Source organism: Lonchura striata, chromosome 1A (genome assembly GCF_050655825.1).
Source record: "Lonchura striata isolate lonStrDom1 chromosome 1A, ASM5065582v1, whole genome shotgun sequence".
In the NCBI taxonomy this organism is placed as follows: Eukaryota; Metazoa; Chordata; class Aves; order Passeriformes; family Estrildidae; genus Lonchura; species Lonchura striata.
In genome coordinates this window covers 51,467,423-51,489,755 of record NC_140741.1, presented here as the reverse complement: position 1 = coordinate 51,489,755, position 22,333 = coordinate 51,467,423, and the positions used below count along the sequence as shown (strand labels likewise).

The following is a 22,333-nucleotide window of genomic DNA, read 5'->3' as shown; positions in this document are numbered from 1 at the left end:
TGCCCACTGGGACTCTGTCCCAGCATGGGCTGGGTCTGTTCTCTGGTTCGTTTTGCACATGCAGTACATAGAAGAATTGGATTAATAATGATACAGAAGGCAAGTATTTTTTTAATATTTTAAGGGAAGGAATGCAATTTTAGTATTTTTTCTTTTTAATGCAAATGTGCTCGCCACATAATGCTGCTCTTGGGAATCAAATTTGGGAACTGAATCTTACAAATTCAGGTAGTCCAATTATACAAAAGTGACCAAAGTTCATTATTCATCACAATGCTAAGCACACTTGCTGATAACAAGGTGAGCAATACTTGCTACACAGAAAGTATATGCTGGTTCCACCACCTGATGCCCACAGCCACCTTCTGTGAAGGCTCAAAGTTCTGGAGAGGTTTCAAAAGCTGCTTAAACTGATTTAAGGCTTTGCTACTGCCAAAAGAGAAGAGATCCTGCCCTACTTTTCACATGCACATCACTGCACTACTTTCCTGTGAGGCAGCAATAAGGCTTATCTGGCTGAAAACTACTGTTCATTTTTAGCGCTGGAACAAAAAGGGAGCAGAAGATCATCACTTCCAGCAAACATGCTATCATGAAACTATGCCCTTGGAAGGCTTCAGGCTCATGATTTCAATGTACCTCAGAAAATGACTATGCTTATGAGACTTGGATCATAGCTGTTCCTCTAGCTTCACACTGGGGTTTCTTAAAATGTCCATCCTGATTTAGTCAGATGTAAAGACAGTAAGAAATATCCTGCTGTGTTTTTTTGAGGCAATTTGTCACAAAATTTTTTCAACATTGCTCAACCAAACCTGTGACACTACCAAAGGACTTTCTGAACCAATCTAAATTTATGGTCTACTAATCTGGTATCCTCTCTGTGTCAAATGACAAGGGTCAATCATTTAACAAATGTGCATAACCTCCTGCAGTAGTTATCTGTAACGTAATTCATTCCATAAAAGAATATCCTACCCATGTAGCCATTTATTTTGCCCTACACCTGGGGTCTTCTTCCCCCTAAAATCTTAAAATAATTTACTCATAGAAACATAGAATATGCTGAGTTGGAAGGGATCCAACTCGAAGGAAGGGTCTAACTCCTGGTCCCCAGAATCCCACCATGTGCTAAAAAGCATTGTCCAAATGCTTCTTGAACTCTGTCAGGCTTAGTGGCGTGACCACTTCCCCTGGGGAGCCTATTCCAGTGCCCAACCATCCTCTGGTTGAAAAGCTTTTTCCAGATATCTAACCTAAACCTTCCCTGACACAACTTCAGGCATTTGCCTGGGTCCTGCCACTGGTCACGAAAATGAAGAGATTGGTACCTGCTGCTCCTCTTCCCCTCATGAGTATATTGAAAACCACACTGAGGTCTCCCCTCAGTCTCCTCTACTACAGGCTGAACAAAACAAGTGACCTCAGTTGTTCCTCATATGGCTTCCCCTCTGGACCTTTTACCATCCTTGATGCCCTCCTGTGGATGTTCTCTAACAGTTTCATGACTTTTTTATATTGTGGCACCAAAACCTGCCCTCAGGACTTTAGGTGAGGCACCGAATCCAGCACTTGGCTCTTGTTGAACTTCATAGGGTTGGTGATTGGTCAAGATCTCTTTTCAGGGCCTCTCTGCTCTCAGGGGAGTTGATAGCTCCTCCCAATTCAATGTTGTCAGCCAACTTATTTAATATTCCTTTGTGTCCAAGTCATTAACTCTCACTGCCCTGTCAATTCAAAACTATTCTGAATTTTCCCAGCTTCTTGGCTTTGTCCTATAGTAATCTAGGGGGGCTTTTATCCAGCCAGTTAAAAGCCACAATTCTCTTCCCAGATATGGTGTGCACTTGTAGGTGCATACTTTCCTCATAAAGCTATTATTTTCCCACATAGTTTTAGTTTCTTTTTTTGCCTGCCAAAAAGGAAAGAAAAGGCATGCTCCTCCAGCCACATAAACATATGCAGGAGAATGAGCGTCTGGTTTCTGACCATTACTGATGCTGAGATTGACTGGGATAAAACAGCAAGGGCTCCCAGTACCACCTCTGGCTCACTGAGCCAACTGTTTGATTGTTCTCATGTTGTTTAACAGCTTACGTATAATTGCTGCTGGTTTAGACTGTAACACAATAAGTGCAGCACCATGGGAAGAAAGAGACTGTTTTTTGCAACAGCAGTTTTATTCTCTTCTTTCAGGAAGAGTAAGATCTGAACTTGACTGTATTACTTTGTGAAATTTTGTTTTCCGCAAAGAAGTCTTTGCTGCATCTGATCCAATCTGAATTGTCCAAGCCCATAAATCTCACTGCAGCCTACGTTGCCAGTATAAAACAGTTGAACTTACTTTCAGCTAAGGAGGTTATAAAGAGCTTAATTTCAACACATTGATTAAGGTAATTTTTGCATTTATTGTTCACTCTATTTTAATGGATGCACACACCATAGATCTACGTAACATTCCATTTTCACTGTTGCTTAATGGTTTCTCTTTAAGATGGCAATGATTAAAGGAAGGAAGATATATCCATCTACAGCCTAGGGATTCTATCAGTGAAAATTTGGGTCTCAAAAGAGAAAATAAGTGAAGAGTTAGTTAATAAAAAAAGGAGGTAAAAAACATAGTAATAGGAAATTTTAAAAATACTTCTATTTTTATAAGGAGGTTTACAGTCTTTCAACCTTTGTCTGCCTATAATTTTAGCATTCATTGCAACAAGACCTTAGTCCTTATTTCTTGCACAGTCCCAGGATTCAAGGGCTTCATGTTTTTCATAAATGGGCTAGAAACTAAACACTTCTAGAGCAGGAAAACGGGAAAGATTCTGATTCTGGATCTGTACTATTTACAGTCTTTCTCTGTGCTCTGTGGATAGTCCCTTAGCTGGCTTGAGCACCATTCTGCCTTTTTAGAATGTTTAAAGCAACTACACTGGAAGTAATAGTTCCTGTGAGAGGAGAACTGCTTTCATTCCTGTTACTATCAAGCATCAAATGCCTCCAAAGCAAAAAATACCAAGATCTACACACCACAAATATTTCTAAATGGAAAGTTGTATTAAAGAGAAATTGCATCTAAAACACTTAAAGGCATATTTCTGACAGTATAATGGTGTTTTTAAGCAGGAAGACTCCTTTTAACACTTAAAAATTTCCAATTTTTCTGTGTTTTACTAAACACTTCCTAATACTCAAAAAGTCTCAGAAGGAATTTCCTACTGACTCTGCTTATTACAGGCCTTTTAACCTAATTTGTAGTGTATTATATAAACATCAGCACACTAATGGACCTACCAAACAAATTCTCTGACTCAGGTGACAAATTAAGAAGCATTTCTATTTCAGATTTGTGCATCAGATCCTCAGGTGTGGTTGCAATCTTAGGTTACTGGTAAAGATTTTTTTTTTTAAATTCTCCTAGATTCATTCATATTCCATTTTTGCTTTAATTTCCTTTTCCACTTCATATTTACCTTACAGACAACTTTATTATATTTCACATTCCTGAGAACCTTACTGTAGCTCACGGGTCTATGTGGATCATCTCTTTAGTAGCAATGCCCTTCAGGGCACAAGACAGTCAAATGTGCATGCAAGTCCTTGAAGCTATTGTTCAAATGGAAATTCAACTTTCAAATCCCAAAACATTTGCTTTCATTTAAATTAGTCTGAGTTATAACATTGGTGACTTACTCCCAGAAACATTCATAAGACAGCATTTCATATTCTCAGAAGAAACAGCCTGTAACTGAGATATGCATGATAGTGAACAGAGATGAAAATTAATTTTATCACTATGATGAACACTCTACTACTTCAATTAAAATTTATTTTCAAGTTTTGGTGAAACAGGAACAAATTCAGGGGAATTAGAAGATTAAATATTTTTGATAGAATCATAGAATATGCTGAATTGGAATGGACCCATCAGGATCATTAAGTCTAACTCCTGTCTTTAAAAAAATGAAGAAGAGTCTCTTTTCCTGCAAGTACCTTGCAGGAAATAAAGACTTCTATATTAAATATATTTGTATCTGGATGTTATTATGCTTTAATACAATTGTGACATGAATTTAATTTCTGGCTCCTAAAATCAGAAAATAATCTAGAATGCAAGCCTGATACTATAATCACACCTCCTAATTTCACTGTGCTGTCTACATCACTGATACTGAATTTTATGAAATTACTACAGAAGCAATGGGACTGCCTGGTGGAGACTGAGGTGTACAAGCATTAACTCAAATGGAACTCATCAGCTAAAAAGGCACAGCAGACATTCTATCTGCAACCTGAAAAATCACAGTACCTTACTATATGCAGCTACATTGCATAAGACCCACAGGCAAAAATATAAGGACACACACTACTGAATGTACTAATCAAAGACAAACCCTGCTCAGAAGTGATCTGTTTAGTGGTGCACAATGGCAGATGCCACAGCATATTTTTTTGTGATGCAAGGCTGCTCAAGATCATCTATGGATAATGAACCATGACAGCTTGGGATTTGATAAAACACAAATTGATGGTGAGAGAAGGCAAAGAATACAACTATTATCTCAACAAGAAATGCAAATGAACTGGATTTTTTTAATCTTTAATGTCAGAATGAAATATCATGTATTACCACAAAATTACATGTTCATTAATCTAACAAATTTTGCATCAGAAAAGGTGATTTCTTTCATTTCTTTACTATCTCCATTTTAATTCTTGGAAAGTGCCATGGTTATAGAAGGTAATAGAATCTTGTTTGTTTAAAATACCTTATATGATTGGCATCAATGCAGGGTTCACAGGGGAATCTTGAATGAAAGTTCTTCACAGTTCAGAAAATTATTCCTTTTCTCCCTTTAAAAGAAAGACATTCAATGTAAACACTTGCCAGTACCTATAGGGCTGTATTTTCCATCTTTGCCCACAAAAAACTGCTGCTTAAAAACTCTTTTAAATGTACTTGGTTTGTTCACTGCCTTGCAGCTGATTGCCGGTAGATGATTATCATGAGATTTAATCAGACTTTTAAGAGACACAGAAGAAAAATATGTGAACAAAATTTCTTCATCATGGACTGTCACCCTGATTCTTAAGATTTTCTAAAGCCTTCTGAGTTTACATTCTGTTAGAAAACTTTCACACACATTTTCTATAAACAACATATTGTTTTGCATTCCTTCATGGGGGTGGAGGAAGTTGATGTACTGGTGGTTTGTCCAATGTCTTTGGAGAGGTGGCCCATTCACTCTCCAATCCACTGTCACCTTTGGAAAAGTATAAAACCTGGAGTCAGAATAATAAACGTCCTTCCTTTTTTTACCTTGCCATCGTGGTGGCTCGTGTTGTGCTTTCTTGTGTCCTATAGTGACAATGGACTGATTCAGACTGTTTTCTTAGTGTGCTCCAATATTATATATTTCTGTAGATTTTATCAGTGAGCCAAGTAAAGTGCACATCATGTCTTTCTACAGCTGTAACCCACAAGATTCCTTAACTTAGCATGCTCAGTGAATTCACATGACACTGGAAAGACATGGATTTACACTTGAACATTTTTAAACTTCTATACACAAAAAGACAATTTCAGATCAGTTTGGATTAAAGGGCAAAAGTGACATCAGTTAATTCAATCTTAGACTCAAAGAAATATCCTAGAGCTATTCTGATTATACCAGATTTTTTTTTCCTTCTCTGCTCATCTATTTGCCTTCTATAGAGTCTCATATTCTGCTAAATTAAAGGAATTCACGTGACTTTTCCCCCACAGCTATAACTAGAAGCTTCAGTTAAGACTGAATGCTCACTGTGCTGGAAGTTGTTTGAACAAGACTTAGGCAACTAAGATTTTTATAAATCTAATTCCTTAGACAGTAAAGAATAGGACTACCAAGCTTTATCAATATATTTCTTCTACAGATGAAAGCTAAGGTACACAAATACTAAACAGTATGCTGAAAGTCACACGAGTCTGGTTCAAGGATCCTTCTCAGCCTTAAACGTCTTGAATCGTTGCCCAGTACCTGAATCACACCCCATAAAGCATGTCCTCAGACCCCATATCTTATATGTAACACTTCTGAATATTTTCCTTAGGAGCAAGTACTTATCGGTATTTAATTTTGTCAGACATGACAATATTTAAAACTATAAAATTACAGATAAAGATTATTTTTAAACAACAAAAGCACTGAATTAAATAAAAAATTCATTAAAGTTAATTTAAATACTTAAGAAGCTTTCATTTTTCACTAGTTAAGTGCTAACAAATCAATACTGTAAAAATGAATTTTCTGTAAATATATACCTATTTTTTGCCTTCTAATTTTTAGGGAATAAAGTTCATATAAGTAAGTGCATTGCACTGAATTTAGAGTCACCAAAGTCTGTGGGTACAAGAATTTACAGGTCCACATAATGTGTCTTTTCCATCACAAAAGGAAAGAAAGACTAAAGCCTTTCAATTTCTTCAGGACCTAGGGTTTTAATGAAATAACTATCAGGAAAAGCTGGTGAAAAATGTTCTGACTTTCACAGTCAACAATTATTTTGTAGCTTGTGGCTGTCTGGATAGAATATCTTTATTTATCAAAACAACAAAGTGAAATTAAACTCATTCAATGCAAACCACAACATTAATAAAAAAACATCACTGCAATGTCAAGCACTCAAAGTTTAATTCAGTCTATTTCTGGTGCTATATGAAAGTCTCTTGAGTCACAATTTTCTTGTGGGGAGCTCTGTTTATTCACTGCCTAGGTTGTTTTTTCAAGGAATTTAAGCAGTTTACCCCTCCTATTCATGAATGCTCTAGAATTCATACACCTTATGGAGCAGATTCTTAAAATAAAATAATTACTTTCATGATGAAATTCCTTTAAGAGAAAAAAACCCACTCATTTTATACACCAAACAATAGATCCTTTTTTCCTCTCCACATCCATTTTTTTCTTCAAGCATGTAGCATATATTGTATGTTCCTATATATCCAAGACAACTCCCACTGAATTCCATTTTCCTGCCTCCCTGGCTCGTTTTTCAACCATCCCCAGTTCTCTCAAGCTAAGATTACTGGCTGATTCTACTGGCAGTTATGTTGGCAGCTCTACATCTGCTGTCCAGATATCCAATTCCTTATTAAATCTGTCTTCTCTAGAGCTCCCTGCCAATTCTGACTCTTTTTGTCTAGTCAGTCCCAGTTTTTCATTCCATGTCCAATTTTTATGCCCTTTCTCATTATCCAGGTCGACTATTAATCCACTGCCTTTGCCCATCAAGCCTCAGCCACTCCCTCCTCAGCTCATGGCTGACCAGTTTTCTGGTACTCTTATATCCACTGGGGTCCTGCCAGAGTTCTGGCTGGGTAACACACAGGGTAATACCAAAGGCCATTACAGGAAACCCTTTTTAGATCTTTTTCATCTTGCAACAAAAGTCCATTGGGTGATAGGGATGCTAGAGTTTATCACAGTCAGCCTCCAGAGTTCTGAGAAGCCAGAGCACACTTAGCAATGACTGCAAATGTAGATTTTTCATCTTTGTTTTATTAACAGATCCCTGTTCCCTCTGTGAATTCTTTTCCTTTTCAAAAGGTTTATGATTTTGCTAATTTTAGTGAATATTCATAGACATGGCCACAAACACATTCTGTCAGAACTGGCAAACTCACTGCTAGGCAGAAGACCTAAATCTGCCAAAAATAAAACTTTCAAATATGACATGTAGTTTTGTGTTGAAATCTTAACTCTGTTGAAAAATCCTAGTTAGATGCAAATATTTCTAAGGAGACAAGAGTTAATATTTGGGAGTCAAGAAAAGACATAAATCTGTAAGTTAAGCTTTAGTACGTTTTAATATAGGTAACAGTGAAGCATGAACCATGTTTCAACAAGAATTTTTAGGTTTTCTTAGAGATTTAAAACTTCTTTTTACAAGTCTCTTAGGGAACAGAATGAATCTCTCTCACTTATTGGATGAACAGTGCATAATACTTTGCATAATGAAATTAAGCAGCCTGAAGTACATGTGAACATGACTAATGAGACCAAATGCAGCAGGAAAACCAAGCAGATGGCTCGAGCGAGCTGGAACAGAGTAGCAGGGAGATATCTGAATGTTTTGGGGTTTTGCAGGATACATGCAGAAACACAAATATCATTTTTGCATTTCTGTATAGCAGTGCATCTGTCAGCACTCTGGTGGTCTACGGACCACAAGTGAGAGCTTGCCAGAATACTGTCCATGGAAAACCTTTGTGTCATCCATGGAGATACAAAATGCAAACAAAATGGAGGTTGGGGGTAGGAGTTGTTTGCTTTGCCATGGCTTGCTTTTTCAATTGCATAAAAAGAAACTTAAGCTAGTGGTGTATTTTTAATGAATTAGCTCTTCATCAATAGCTTGGTTCTCAAACACCTCCTTAGTGTATATACGAACATCTGGGGGAAATGCAGTAAGAGAGAGAGAGAGAAAGGAGGCAGCAGGTAGTAAAAGAAAAATTATGGGAAAAGGCTTTCTTATCAAGAAAGGTCAATGATGAACTTATAAAGGATGCTACCAAAAATAATGGAAGATGAAAATACATTCAGTTTGCTCTCATTGCTCTCTGGGAAAAAACCAAATCTGTCCACAGAAAAGATTAACTGCTCATTTTTGTAACATGAGTACAAAGAGAGTTAGCAGACAGCCTCACCTTGAGTGGTATCCAGGTGAAGGTATAGATAGCTCTGCTCTGCATGAAACACATTCTGACACTGGCTATTTACAGCTGCAAACTTAAGGGCTTGCCTGCAGTTGTGTTATAAAGAACAAGCAGATTCAGAGAGAAAAAGTATAAAATTGAGCAAATTTACAATGTCATCTTGCTGCCATCTCTACGACAAATGATTGGGATAAAAAGCCTTCAGATGTGTATTTTTTGACTGAGATTTTTTTTCACTAGAAAACTTTATGTGATTTTTTTTTTAAAGGAAGCACAGATATTACCTCAGATTGTAATAGAAAGGTAGCTTGTCAACAAAATAATTATAACCAGTATTCAGAAGAAAGCAGTTTGATTCTTCTGCTCCTGTCAATAAGTAAAGTAGGCTATTTCACTGATGATGACAATGCTACAGCTGTAGCCCACCTACCACATACTTGACTATTATATGCTCCTAAGATTCAGTGCTCATAGTACAATCTAGTATTGCAAAATACTTCTATTACCAACACAAACTGTTGAGGTACAAAATTCACACATTCTTTAATCCCTTCAGCTAATTTTAAGAATGTATCTGTCCACTGTGTGCACTGGTCTCTCCTTTAAAAAAGTTCCAAATATTTAGAAACATAGAAAGAAACTGAATAATTCAATGGAGCATCATTATTCAGGCAAGAAAATAAAAAAGGACCAAAACTCATGAAACTGCAAATTCTTTTAGTTCTAGAAGACAGTAGAAGCGTTTCCTTTTTTTTTTTTCAGAGACTTCTGATGGTATTTTTCCTCCCCTGAGTGGCAGAGGACTCAAACTCTACCTTTGTATCATTTTAGGTTTGGTATAACCTTTGTATCATTTTAAGTTTGGCATAATATTGTATATAGGAAACCAGCAACTTTAGAAGAAGCTGGTAGGAGCAAAGTGCAAAACAAACAGGAGAAAGTGGTTCTCTGCTCAATAGGTAAAAAAATTCATGAAACTGCCAAAAACATATTAGGGGGTACAAGATAATTTTTAAAAGCTATATGGAGAAACTTAACACAAATTCTAAAAAGAGATTCATTGAGAGCTGGTGATATTCACACCAAGTTTAGGAAATCCCTTGAGCTGAAAACAATTGGAGGCTAGGCATTTTCTAGAGATGTGTTATGTATTCTTACGCTATTCTTCTCTTCACTGGAAATCTGCTATGGCTTATAGGTGATAAGACTAACACTGTAGATCCAAGGCTAAGAGAATCCCCGGTCTCAGTTTTTGGAACCATTCTTCCATTTCAGTGAGATACTCTGAATTTGTTTATACTTCTGTCTAGCCAAAGGTAAGGAAATGGATGCCTTCCTATTCCTGGAATTAGTCAAAACCACTGTATGACACATCTGCATCACCCACTTGTCCTTAGTACTTACTGTAAGTGAGCTCACTTGTACTGAAAATTGTATGGCTTAAACTGAGTATGTCCATGATCATAATTTCATTAGTAGTGGTTCCTGATATTCAGAATGGTGAAGGAGAAAAACTATTATTATTACTACTACTACAACTAAAATTTTAGATCAATTTTCTTTCCTTACATGACATGGACAAGTGCAAGGCAGACAAGTGTAAACACAGAATCCAACAGGATGGTCTAAAACCTGGGAGGAATTTTTCATCTCAAATTTTTATTCATTTTATCTAGTAAAGAGTAGAAGACAAAGTGACTACAGTACAGAGTCATGTGAACACACAGCTTAAGAACCGTCTGATCTGGTAACTGCTGCTTGCAAGTGTCTCCTTTCCCTGTGTGTTGTTATAGGTATCCACATGGTAGCACACATCAATTACCTCAGTGACATGTGGCCAACTTTCAAAAAAAATGTGCCTGTCTCACATGCCAGTTTCAAGCTTATATGTGTTTTCTGATCTCCCCAGTCTCAGTAGGGTATTTTTTGACCTTTCTTTTGGGGATATTTTTTCCAGAATAATTTGGATTGGAATTCTTGTTTATCTGTTAAAATGATACAAAATTAGTGAAGGGAATTCCGGTCCATTTCTCTACTTCCCAATCAAAACCAGCACACAATACATACAGGCAAATACACTCTTTGGTCTGCACTTAAATGACTAGAAGACAAAGAGATTATTTCTACAAGAACCCTACTTTATTGGTTCCCGTTTGAAATTTTGGGTAAATAATCACACTCCTGCTTCCACTTCACTTATGTATGATGTTACTTAGTAACATTCTTTCTGCTTTTGCTTCACTGATCATTAACATTAATTTTTTTACTACAGCAAAAGCAGACATCTTGCTTTGCTGTAAACATTTTTCTTCCACATGAATGCTGAAGCACGCAATTAAAAGTAAGAATCAATAGTTCACTACAGAGCAAAAAAATTACATTTCCTTATACTGTGCCAACTCCTACCCTCAAACTCTCATTCTGACCTCTTGTACCAAACTAAATTCAAGATCTCTAATTCCACACTGGTGAATTCATTTATTTGCTACTAAAGCACAATTTCCAGCTTAAACTATCAGCATAACCTTTAAGTTATGAAAAATATCAAACAAAATATCTCATACAGAACTCCCTGCAGAAGGAACAATTGGGTTTTTTCATGCCACTTAAAGACATACAATTAACAAGTTGACAAGAAAGGGCAAGTTTTTGATGTTCTGTCTTCCAGACCTATGGACTTGCTCAACTAGCAATTATTAAAGTCAACTAATGTGACCATCTGACAACTTCTAATGCCAGATTAAGAGTTTAATGTTCTTTGCCAGCATAAAGCTGATGAACAGTCTGCTCCTCTGTATCTAGAAAACTCACCATGTCTTTTTTAAGATGACAAAACAATGTTCACAAAGCTCTGATAATAAAAGTTCATCAGCCAATAAGACTGGAAAGAAACATTTTCCTCTACAAACAGCTATGATGAGTTGAGTTGACATTTTTCTCACATACACAAAGAAAAAAAAAATCAAAATCCACTTGCCAGCCAAGCATCGTTTCCCAACTGCAACATTTAAAGGAAGATTGCCATTTCCTCTGGCAAAGACTTATGAACATAAAAAAAAAAGCTGTACTCATAAAATCAGGAAAAAAAGCCCCAATCAAATTAGAAGTATCTAACAGCATGAACTTATCACATACACCCAGGCAGAGTTCTCTTGCAACTAGGGATCAGATAAAGATTTTAATTAGCTCCCTTGAAAATGGTTGTTTGCATTTAGAACAAATGACAAGTTCATCATCACCTCTTTATCATCCACTTTCCAGGAAGCTTGTTTGTCAGAATCTACATCCAAACCATGAATAGGTGCACACATAAAGTAGTTAAATTATGGCAAACTACAACAATGTGTCATTTAAGAGTGGGAACCCTTTGTATTTTAACCTTGGAGTTCTTACTGCCCAACTGGGCAACACAGCTTAGATGACAAGTTTTTAGAGTTGCACTTAGAAACAGGAAAACATGGGAACACTGCATCAAACTCACAACAGTGAAACCAGGTTTGCATCAAGAATGATATAACTTACAACACACATAAGATTTTATAATTAGTTCAGACAAACAAATGCATAGCACAGTTAATTCTGCCTTGGTAGAGGAAAGAGTGCCAGGCTGACACATTTTTCAACCTGCATCTTCTACTGTTAACTTTCACACATATTATATGCATACAGATTTATGAACATAAATGTATTAATAACCAATCCATCAGTCCAGAATAACTAGGCTGTAGTAAAGATAGCATTCTTAACCATTTTCATTTGTCTTTGAGGTTCTACTTTCTACTCTATAAGGAAGTGGCTGTCACTTAACAGGGGAGGAAACTAGTCTGTAGTGCCTCTTCGAAGGTGTAGCTTAATCACAGTTCTGTAGTCTTTTAGTTTGCACTTTGCAAGATGTTCTGAAAAAAATAGAGTATGATAGATACTAATATTTCTCTGAAGACTCAAACAAGAAAGTAAATAACCAGATACAAATTTAGTATTGGTTGACTGCTTGAATACCAAAAGCAAGTTTGTGCTTATTGATAGTCCCCAGGTGATGAGCAAAATGTCATGACCAATGGCTCAGTCTTTAAGCCATTACTTCAAAAATACTATTGAAAAAACCCAAAACACTGTTACAGGGAGACAAAAAGTCTACTTAGTTTTCTATGCATTTCCTAAGGTTTGTCAATATTAGATGATCAGGCTTAAAAGGTGTGAAGTAATGTATCACAAAAACAACTGCTTAGTGAGAACCTCCAACAGAATATTAAGTGATACAGATAATTTTACTTAACAGAGAAATAACAACACAATGCCATAAAAATGTCCAGAACCCTCAAAATGGCCATTGAAATAATCAGTTTCTGTAAAACATTTGTATTAATATTACCTTCTTCTTTTGTTTTCAATTTTTCAATCAATTTTTTTTTTTAAACTATAGATAAACTGACACTACTGTATTGAAGCAGTGTGACTCCCCTGCATGGGGAATAACATGCTCTGAATAAATTGCTTTTATTAAGCTAAATTATATTACATTAATACTATACTGTACAAGAACTGTATCATACTAAAAAGATACTAAAGAAAAACCCGTCTCCAGATAGTCATGACACAGCTTTGACCCAATTGGCCAATCAATCCAAATACCCTTCACCAAACAACAGGAGCAGCAAATAGACGTAAGAATTGTTTTCTTCCTTCTCTGAGCTTTCTCACTGTGTCTCACAGCTTCCCAGGAAAAATCCTTGGAGAGAGAACCATGTCTGTGTTCAGAGACTGTGAACACCACACTACTGCTTCATTTCTAGGTCACAGTTTTCTGACTATCTCTGAATAGTAGGATTCAGAAGGACACTGAAGTTTCAGATACTGTGGTGGGTTGATCCTGGCCAAAAACTAAGTGCCCACCAGCCACGCATTCACACTACCTCCAAGCATAGGAGGGAAAATTTGAATCATAGAAGGAAGAAAAAACTCAGTTTGAGACAAAGCCAATTTAAAAAATAAAGGAAGAAAATAGGGCAAAAATACACAACGGAAGCAAAGGCCCTCCTGCCAGGGCTCAAACAGCCTCCAAGCAGCAACTACTCTGGAAAGGCCAGCTTGCAGCTTTTGTCACTGAGCATGACATTCTAAGGCACAGAAGCTTTTGCATACCCACCCCCAGCCTAGTTGCTATGGTCAAAGTTAGAAAAGACCTTTTTGTTGTGCAGGTGCTGCTCTGCAACAGGTAAAACCCTGGCGTGTTGCTATCTCTGTTTTAGTCACTAACCAAATCAGTGTGCGAGCTGTGATGAAGTTCGCTCCATCTGACCCAGACTCAATACAGATAGATACTCAGTCACAGTTCATGTCTCAAGTTACCCAGCATGATATCTAACTGCACACAGTGACCTTCCCTCATTCTCTTTCTCTCACCATTTCCACCCTGGTTTCCAGGCACACGGAGGAACAAGCAACTAGGACACCCAAAAGCACTACTCATGCAGTCTAAATGCAACTACTGAGGACACAGTCCTCAAACCAGATGTCATCTCTGATGCCACCATCCTCATTTCCATCTCCTTGTCGTTCCAAAGTGGAGCACAAGAAAAATTACTCAACTTTCTTTGCTCCAGGTAGTACATAATAAACTTTATAAACACCTCATGTCCATATCTGCATTATCCCCCCTTTTCCCTCTTTTTTTTATCTCTTCTAATTTTTCTAATTCCTTTCCTTTAATTTACAGCCTGTCAAAGCTGTAAAGTTCTTCACATTCCTGATGTATTTGACATCTCTCAGCTTCCTTGCACTTCACACATTTCTTTGATTTCCCTAAAAAAAATCAACTAGCATTCAGTCCACTGAGGAACTTCTCCATTATATTGACTATTCATGTTTATAAGTTGGTGTTTGGTGCTTGAATGGGAATCATGCAGGTAAGAACTTAGTAGTGACCCTTACTGATAGAAATGCAGCTTCTAAAGTTTGTGATAGTGCATATGTAAAAAGAAGTAGAAACATTATTAAATAATATTAAGTAAGTAATTCTGTTTCTCACACCATTTCATAGTTTACTTCAGGAATACTTTAACACAGGAAAACCAATATTGAGGCAAAATTTCATTTCCATGTTATACTGCATTGCACTCAAGAAAACAGCAGTTTTCTTGACTCACTGTCATGTTGTCAGTCCATATTGAACTGAAACAATTGAAGAAGTAATTCATAATACAATATTATTCTCAGCAGTTCCACGTGCTGTCCAGGCTATTTAAATAGTCTATACATAATTGCTCAGAAAGGCACAACTGACAGTGTGCATAGACTGGTTGATGAATCATAAGGTAGTTTAAGTAAAATTTTGCTTGATTAACTGTTTTGTTTTTAAACCACCCACACCATATTGTTTGATATATCAGGACAGATCAAAGTGTTCTCAGTCTTTTATTGAAAACCAAACAAGCTTACAAATTTTAAGTTCTATTATATTATGGAATTGATGCCAAACAGAAGAGCTGTGTATTATGTGATTTCAATTTTCTATCTTCGGCCAAGTATTTAGCACCAGGTATTGTTATATATGAAACTAACCCAGATATGTCACATGCTTATAGCTTTGTGTTATATGGAAGTAATTTTAGTTCTTGTCTCCTCATTTTCAAAATACACTTATTTGTCCTCCTGAAGTATAATTCCTCATTTGAATTTTTTTTGTCAGCTGGCAACCAAAATGATTACATCTAGAGTACCTTCAGACAGAGGCATAAATGAACAAAGCCCACTGATTTGAGGCAAAGCATACCTGACTTCTGTCATTGTAAATGCTGCCAGTTCATACACGTCTTTGTTTAGCCCAGCAAATGAGGCATTTGCATGTCTAAAGATGCACAAAAGCACCTAATGGAGATTATAAAACCATCCAAATGAGTAAGCACCTTATTTCCAGCAACACTCATGGGAGTCAAGCACCTATTATAATTAGTCATTTCAGTAAAACCTACCATGTTTAACTCTGGTCACCTCCAGCACCTCCTTCAATATTTCCAGCACTTCTTAACAATATCCTTAATAAGGTCAATCAGAAATCTCTTTTTCCAAAAGGTAAACATCAAAATTTATCACTCAAAGCAATAAAGTAAAATTTAAATGAGGTTATGAAAAATGTAGTAGCTATATCTTCTGGGAAAGAAAACCATCTTAGGTAACACAATCAGCTTCATATCCAGGTTTTGCAGTTGTAGAGTTATTCCTCCTAGCATGCATACAGTTTTAGATTATTACCTTTATACAATATAGTGCAATATAATGTTTATGGTATACCAAAGCTTTCCCTCACCTTCATGTAATTTCACTTTTTTACGTGCTCCTAAGGAAGAGTTACAAATTAATTGCATGGATCACTTTTTGTAGACACAGTATTGTGTCAGTGCTGACTTCAAAAAAACACTATGAATTTGCTAACCACTTGGTCTCCCATGTGCATTTGAAGAATTAAGGACCTAAATTAATTTTTTAACTGTTCCTCTAGTTCCTCTAGTTTTTGGTGGGTTCATTTTGGGTGAACAAGAGTGAGGAGGGAAATGCTTACTTTGTTTTACATGCATTTATTGGATCCCAAATCCTTCCCTTCCACATTTTTCCCAGATAATAAATACTCACTCTTTTTTCAGCTCAGTCCTGAGATTTAATTAAGATGGAGTCCTAGCACTGGGTACTGTGGAAATATGCAGTCAAAAGAAAGAAAAACATTATAGCAATAAACCAGATTTTAAACATATACTGACATTGGCATTGGAGAATCAGGACACAGTACCCAGTTACTTAAATAAATTGCCACTTTTAAGTCCTTTTTCTGTTGGAAAATCTACTGTAATGCCTATCAAGCAGAAACACAGTAGTAAAAATGATGGAACAAAGAATGTAAGCTTTAAAGTCCTACCTTAATGAAGGTATAAAGACAAAACATAAACAGATGAGAAAAGAATGTCTTTGTTCCTAACATTAGAAGAAGCTTAAGGCTGTGGAACACAGGAAGCAAACCACCAGTCTTTCAACAAGAACATAATGCTTTTTCTTTATTAACTCCTCAAAATGGTATTTCAAGAAATAATATTAAATTACACATTAAAGTGCTGCTTCTGTAAGACTAGCAGAAAAGAATATTTCATATTTTGCTGTATACTATTTAGAATTTCTTTTAGTATTCTATTCTTTTATGTGCTACAGGAGTACGCAAAGCTATATTCAGTTAAAATGACACATCCAAACAACTCACCTCAGAGACTATTTAGGCCAAGCAAGCCAGCACATCAAACAGTACAAACTACAACAGAGAGATTCAAGGACAAGCTCTGCTACTATTTCAGGCTGTCTCTTGTGGAGAATTTAGGTGCCAGTTATGAAGATCATATAAATGTTTTATGTTTTGCACAATCACTATTGATTAATTATGACCTACATTAGCATTTGAAAAGCCTCAGCAGTAAGACCCTGTAAGACTGCAGACAGTCATTTCAGGTGAATTACTGGTGTGATCCTACAGAATGTCAGTAAATAAGGAGATCATCTCACCACAATAATTATCGAGGCAGTGGAAAAACAAACTAACAAAATGCACAGCAGTGACATGTTATCTAATCACAACACTGTGTTTGTGTAGAGCTTACTTTGAAATGTATACACTTGAAAATAAAAACCCTTCTTATATGGCTATTCTAATGTGCATTATTAAACTTGTGAAAATAAGGATTTATATAATGTAAGATGCATCTGCAGTTTTGGATATACTAATAACCATCACTACTTTGGCATGGTTTTGTCTATTCTTTGTCTACCATGCTCAGAAAAAAATTAGTACAACAAGAATGTAAAATCTCAGGGCAGGATGTTCTATCTTCATTTAAATAGCAGAGGACATGGATGCCCAGTGAGCTGGGCTGTAGAGAAGTGCAGTGTGCCACAACAAAAGCTATTTGCAGCAGTTAATACTGGAAGCTGTCACAAATCCATGACTGGAACTAGAGTAGGCTTTACTCTGACTAAGAAACTGCTGACAGCAATTAAAAATGATCCAGCTATTTCTGAAAAAAATAGCTCTTTAAAACTTATTGGTGAAATAGACAGATGGAAAGAGTAAAAAAGCAAAATGATCATGTATGAAAATTCAATAGCATTTTAGTTGAAAACAGAAAAACTGAATAACATTCTTTATTGTCTTTCAATGAAAGAACAGAATAAAACAAGCTACTGTAACTGTTTTTGGTAACAACAGGCTTTTCCATAAATAGCATTTGTGTTTTAATTACAGTGTTAAAACTGAGTGAAGAGACTTTACATTGTTGCATACTGTTTCTTTACAACATTTTTAATATTACTCATTGAACTGGCATGCCATTGACATAAAAGTGCACTTTTATTCTATTCCTTTAAATCACTGAAACATCTGTATAATTCCTTAGCACCAACTTAACTACTGATATAGCTGAAAATGTGGTCAGCTGATCATCTTCATCCCTTTCAGCATAATCTAGTATCTCACTGATTTGTGACAGCAGAGGGTTACATAAGACTCCCATATAGACCAATATAACTATAAACCTTTCCATTACCATAACACAGTTTCTTAGTTGCTGTTATTGTTCCTCTGGGAACTTATTTGCTAGTGGATTTTTCCCCCATATAACTTAACTAACCCTTAAAAGGAATCCTTTATAAATACTTAAAATTATGAGAACAACAAATTACTTACAGAGACTATATTCTGAAAGTAAGTTTTTCTAGTAACAGATTCTGTGACACAGCCTTATTAGTTGTTTTTGTTACAAATGAAACTTCTAAGGAGAAAATGAAAACCCTAAGTTTACATTTCCTAAGTCCTCTCAATGATGCAGAGGCTACTAAAATTCAGAAAAACCCAAATAGTGGTTCCTGACTCTATTTAGCATCTCTGCTCTAAGTAGAAAAACACAGTGTCTGCAAAGAACAGTATGTATAAAAGCAGTCAGTAGTACTACTAGCATGGCCAAACCCTGGCCAAGGGTTAATTTAATTCTGGCTATGATCAAAACTTTCATATCTGTTTCCTGGGACTTGTACCCCCTTTCACTGTAAAATTCATCTGCTGCCTCTTGCCTTAAACTGAACTGCTATGCCTCTGGCATCTTTGGTCATTACATACACCAAACACCACAAATGATGGATCTACATCTCTTGACTAGGTGTTAGAACAGCACTGTAGCAGGAACTGCTGGGAGCTCAGTGATATTCTCCAACAAGCACAAGAGTTATGCTTCTGTTTCAAAGTTTTCATCCAGCACAGCTCTGACACTTTTTCAGGGAGGAATGAGCTGGTACTTCAATGAGGATGAACATGCACCATGACGGATTCCTTACAATATGCAGTCCTGAACAAGCTAAGGACTCCTTTAAGTAACACAACAAGGTACCCCAACAAACCAGAAAAGTTTTGTGAAAGCTTGACCACCTCTGTTCTAAAACACATCCTGCTCTCCTGTAGTAGGTGCAATTCAACAGAAATTTGGCAAATGTGGGCACGCACACACATGCACAGCTTTCAGCCACACAAATGACCCATGACCCTCCATGATACCTTTCCTGGCCATGCAAATGTAATTGCACAATACTGTTCACCAAAATAGGAGAAAATAATTACAATAATAATAAAAAAGAATTTTTAAACAAAGGGGGAAAAACCAGGAAACCACTAAAGAAACTCTATGATCCTTTAAGGCACGAAGTTCTGGATTTTGCTCCATATTATTAAATTAATATACTGAAGACTTTTACACTATGATTACAGCACCTACTATCAAAATCCATAAAAAGGACCTAGAAATTTTCTTAGTACTGAATTATGAAAATTAAAATAGTTTCTTTTGAAACACCAAGGTGAATCAGCTTACTGGCCCAGTATCTAGCAAGCAGTGCAACACATATGGAGTACTTTAATTACTCATAAGCTTGAAAGACATTACATTCCTTTCAAAAGGCAAAAAACATCTCCCTATTAATTGCATCCTACAAACAAAGGAGGTCAACAAAGTTAGCAGAAGTTACTCTGAGGTTTGTCTTGGGTAAATAAATAAAAAATAAATAATAATTAAACTTTGATCTCTCAATTTTTTACCTTTCATCTTTTTCACTTAACCCAAACATGTCTAGAACCATTCACTGTCACTGTGTGCTCTCAGGTGAATAAATTATTACAGTACATTAGTATACACTGTCTTACTTTATATCAGACTGCTATTTCACTGTGGTTGCCCCCAGTGAACATCTTTCTCCACATGGCTCAAAATCTTTTTCCTCTTCCTTTTCTCCCCTCATCTTTCACATTGCTTTTGTGGGTAATTGCAGTCACCCTTTTTCTCATAGCAGGAAACTGAGTTCTACCCCAGTAAAAGACCTATTCCCCATGACCCTCCTGGCTCTTGCTTCCCTTGTACAGATGGTGCCTGCTTAGTGATGCCCTTCCTTGTGGCTTTTTTCTTTACCTCTTTTCTCCTTCTGGATTCATTTCTGCTCTCTCTGTCCAACTTCAAAGCTTTCAGTCTAGAGTGCTTAATTACATCCTTATAAATCTCACACATTCAACTTGTCTAGGAACAGCCTCCCAACTACCACTGGATTGGTATTTTCCATTTCCTACTTTCAGTCTTCCAAAAGCATACTTTATCTGAAAATTAGGTTGACTTAACATATAAAAGAGAAGTTCATGTGTTCCTCTAACACATTGTAATATGAAGTGTGAAAATTATTTTTTATTTGCATAGGATAGGCTAGACTAAAACCTGAGCAAATAAATTATGCTTCTCCTTTGAATATTTGCCTAACCCTATGTATAAGGAGTGTATTTCTAGCAAAAAGTCACTTCAAAGTTTTCTGTATGAAATTAAGGATTAAGATCTAGAGGGCTCTGCTGTTTAATTCAAAGATGTTTTATTACTCAAAAATATTTGCTCTTTGTAAACATCTATACGCATGCACATGGTCTGGGATTAGCAATAAATATGTCTGTACTTAAGAACAAATAGTGAATTATTTTTCACCTATATGAATAAAATACCAAGAAGAAAAATGAGAAATGTATCAAAATGTAGTGAAGACAGTACAGAATTTAGGATTAGGGTGAAAATATTGAATGCAGAGATGATGATGTATAACAGGAGTAAAACATATAAATTATCAGTTAATTATAAAACTGGAAGAAAAGCTCAAGAAGATTAAACTGAGGGTGATAGAACAATTCCCAGTCCAAAGTCTGAAAGAACAGGAAGAGGATATTTCAGCTATATTTCAGATAACAGGATCATTTTCTTGTCCTATAGGTAAAGAGTAGAATAGTGTAGGGCAGCAAAGTACGAGAGGCTAGATGGAAGCTATTAAGAGAGTTTCTCAATGCCCAGTCTTGGAAGGAATCTTGTTATTTTTGTAACTACTTCAGCCAAAGTGTCAGTACTACATAAGTGACCTATCCTGGTAATTCATTTTTGGGGAGATAGTCAATACTGAGGAGCATTGGGATATTTGTATGCAAAGACTGGGTGAACTTAAGAACACAAATAACACCAGTGAAATAAAAATCTAGCATATAAATGGCAAGGCCATCCCCCTAAGGACTAATAAAATCATTTCTTCCATAAGCCAGAATTTCATCAGTTGAAAATGACCGAGGTGGAAAAGGATAAGTCATAGGATTTAAGTATGAACTCTTAGTGTTATATGGACAATGCAACTCTAAGTTGCATCAAACAAGATTTTTCAGGAGAGAAGGAAATACCAATATGGGCAAAATTTAATCATTGCTATCTCTAAATTGCCATAGAACCATGGTCACTCATGTTAAAGAATGATAAGCTTAAATTGGAAGATGTGCAGAAAAGAGGTGCCAACATGATCAGAGAAATGGAAAATCTATCTGACAAAAAGAGACTGAAAACGCTTAAGCATATCTGGTCTGGTGAAATGAAAGTCAAGAGAAAATATGCCAGGAAACTGACTAGTGAAAGGAAGGAAAAATTATTCAGTCTAGGAGGCACAGCTGGCATAGGAACAAACAAATAAATACAAGGTGGCCATGAATAAAGTTAGGCTGCAAATAAAAAAAAAAAAGTTAAAAAAAAAAAAAAGAAAACCCAAAAATATCTAAACATTAAACCAATGAGAACATGAGAACAAAATAGACAAAATGGATGAAACTCCCATCCCCTTCCCAGAACTACATGTACCTGCACTGTGCTTTACAAGCATAGAAGGTGGATCAATATGAAAGGCTACTTGAAAGAGCAAGGAGCTGGAACAGTCAGCCAAGGAGATTCCTACATATCTTATGTTTTGAAAATTCCTTAAGCAGCAACTACCATTTTTCAGGAGAATATATGTATGATAAACAGAGGATAACAGAATATGAGTCTTTAGCTTACAGAATCATACAGAGTTTTCCCATACACTAAATGTGCTAATTAAAACAATCTACCTAACTTTTTTGCAGAACTCACAATTTCATGCCCCTAAGATACTTGTGATCTTTACACTTCAACTACATTTTATTCTGAACTGTTAAGTGATATTTTCATATACTTCAATATCAATTCTGTCTTATATAAGTCAAAATACATAGGAAAAAGACTATCCAGCACCAGCCATGAA

The 22,333-nt window shown here is 36.2% G+C and overlaps 1 protein-coding gene across 4 annotated transcripts in view; it reads right to left on the bottom strand.

The window, feature by feature from the left end:
- SYT1 (synaptotagmin 1) overlaps positions 1-22,333 on the bottom strand; it is a 328,199-nt gene that overhangs the window by 243,345 nt on the left and 62,521 nt on the right. For 3 of the 4 annotated variants that reach the window (XM_021528116.4, XM_021528114.4, XM_021528113.4), the window contains one exon: positions 4,767-4,851. The exons of the other annotated variant lie outside the window; for it this stretch is intronic. The gene's annotated coding sequence lies outside the window, so the exon portion shown is untranslated. The remainder of the gene's footprint in view (positions 1-4,766; positions 4,852-22,333) is intronic. 4 annotated transcript variants of the gene reach the window in all.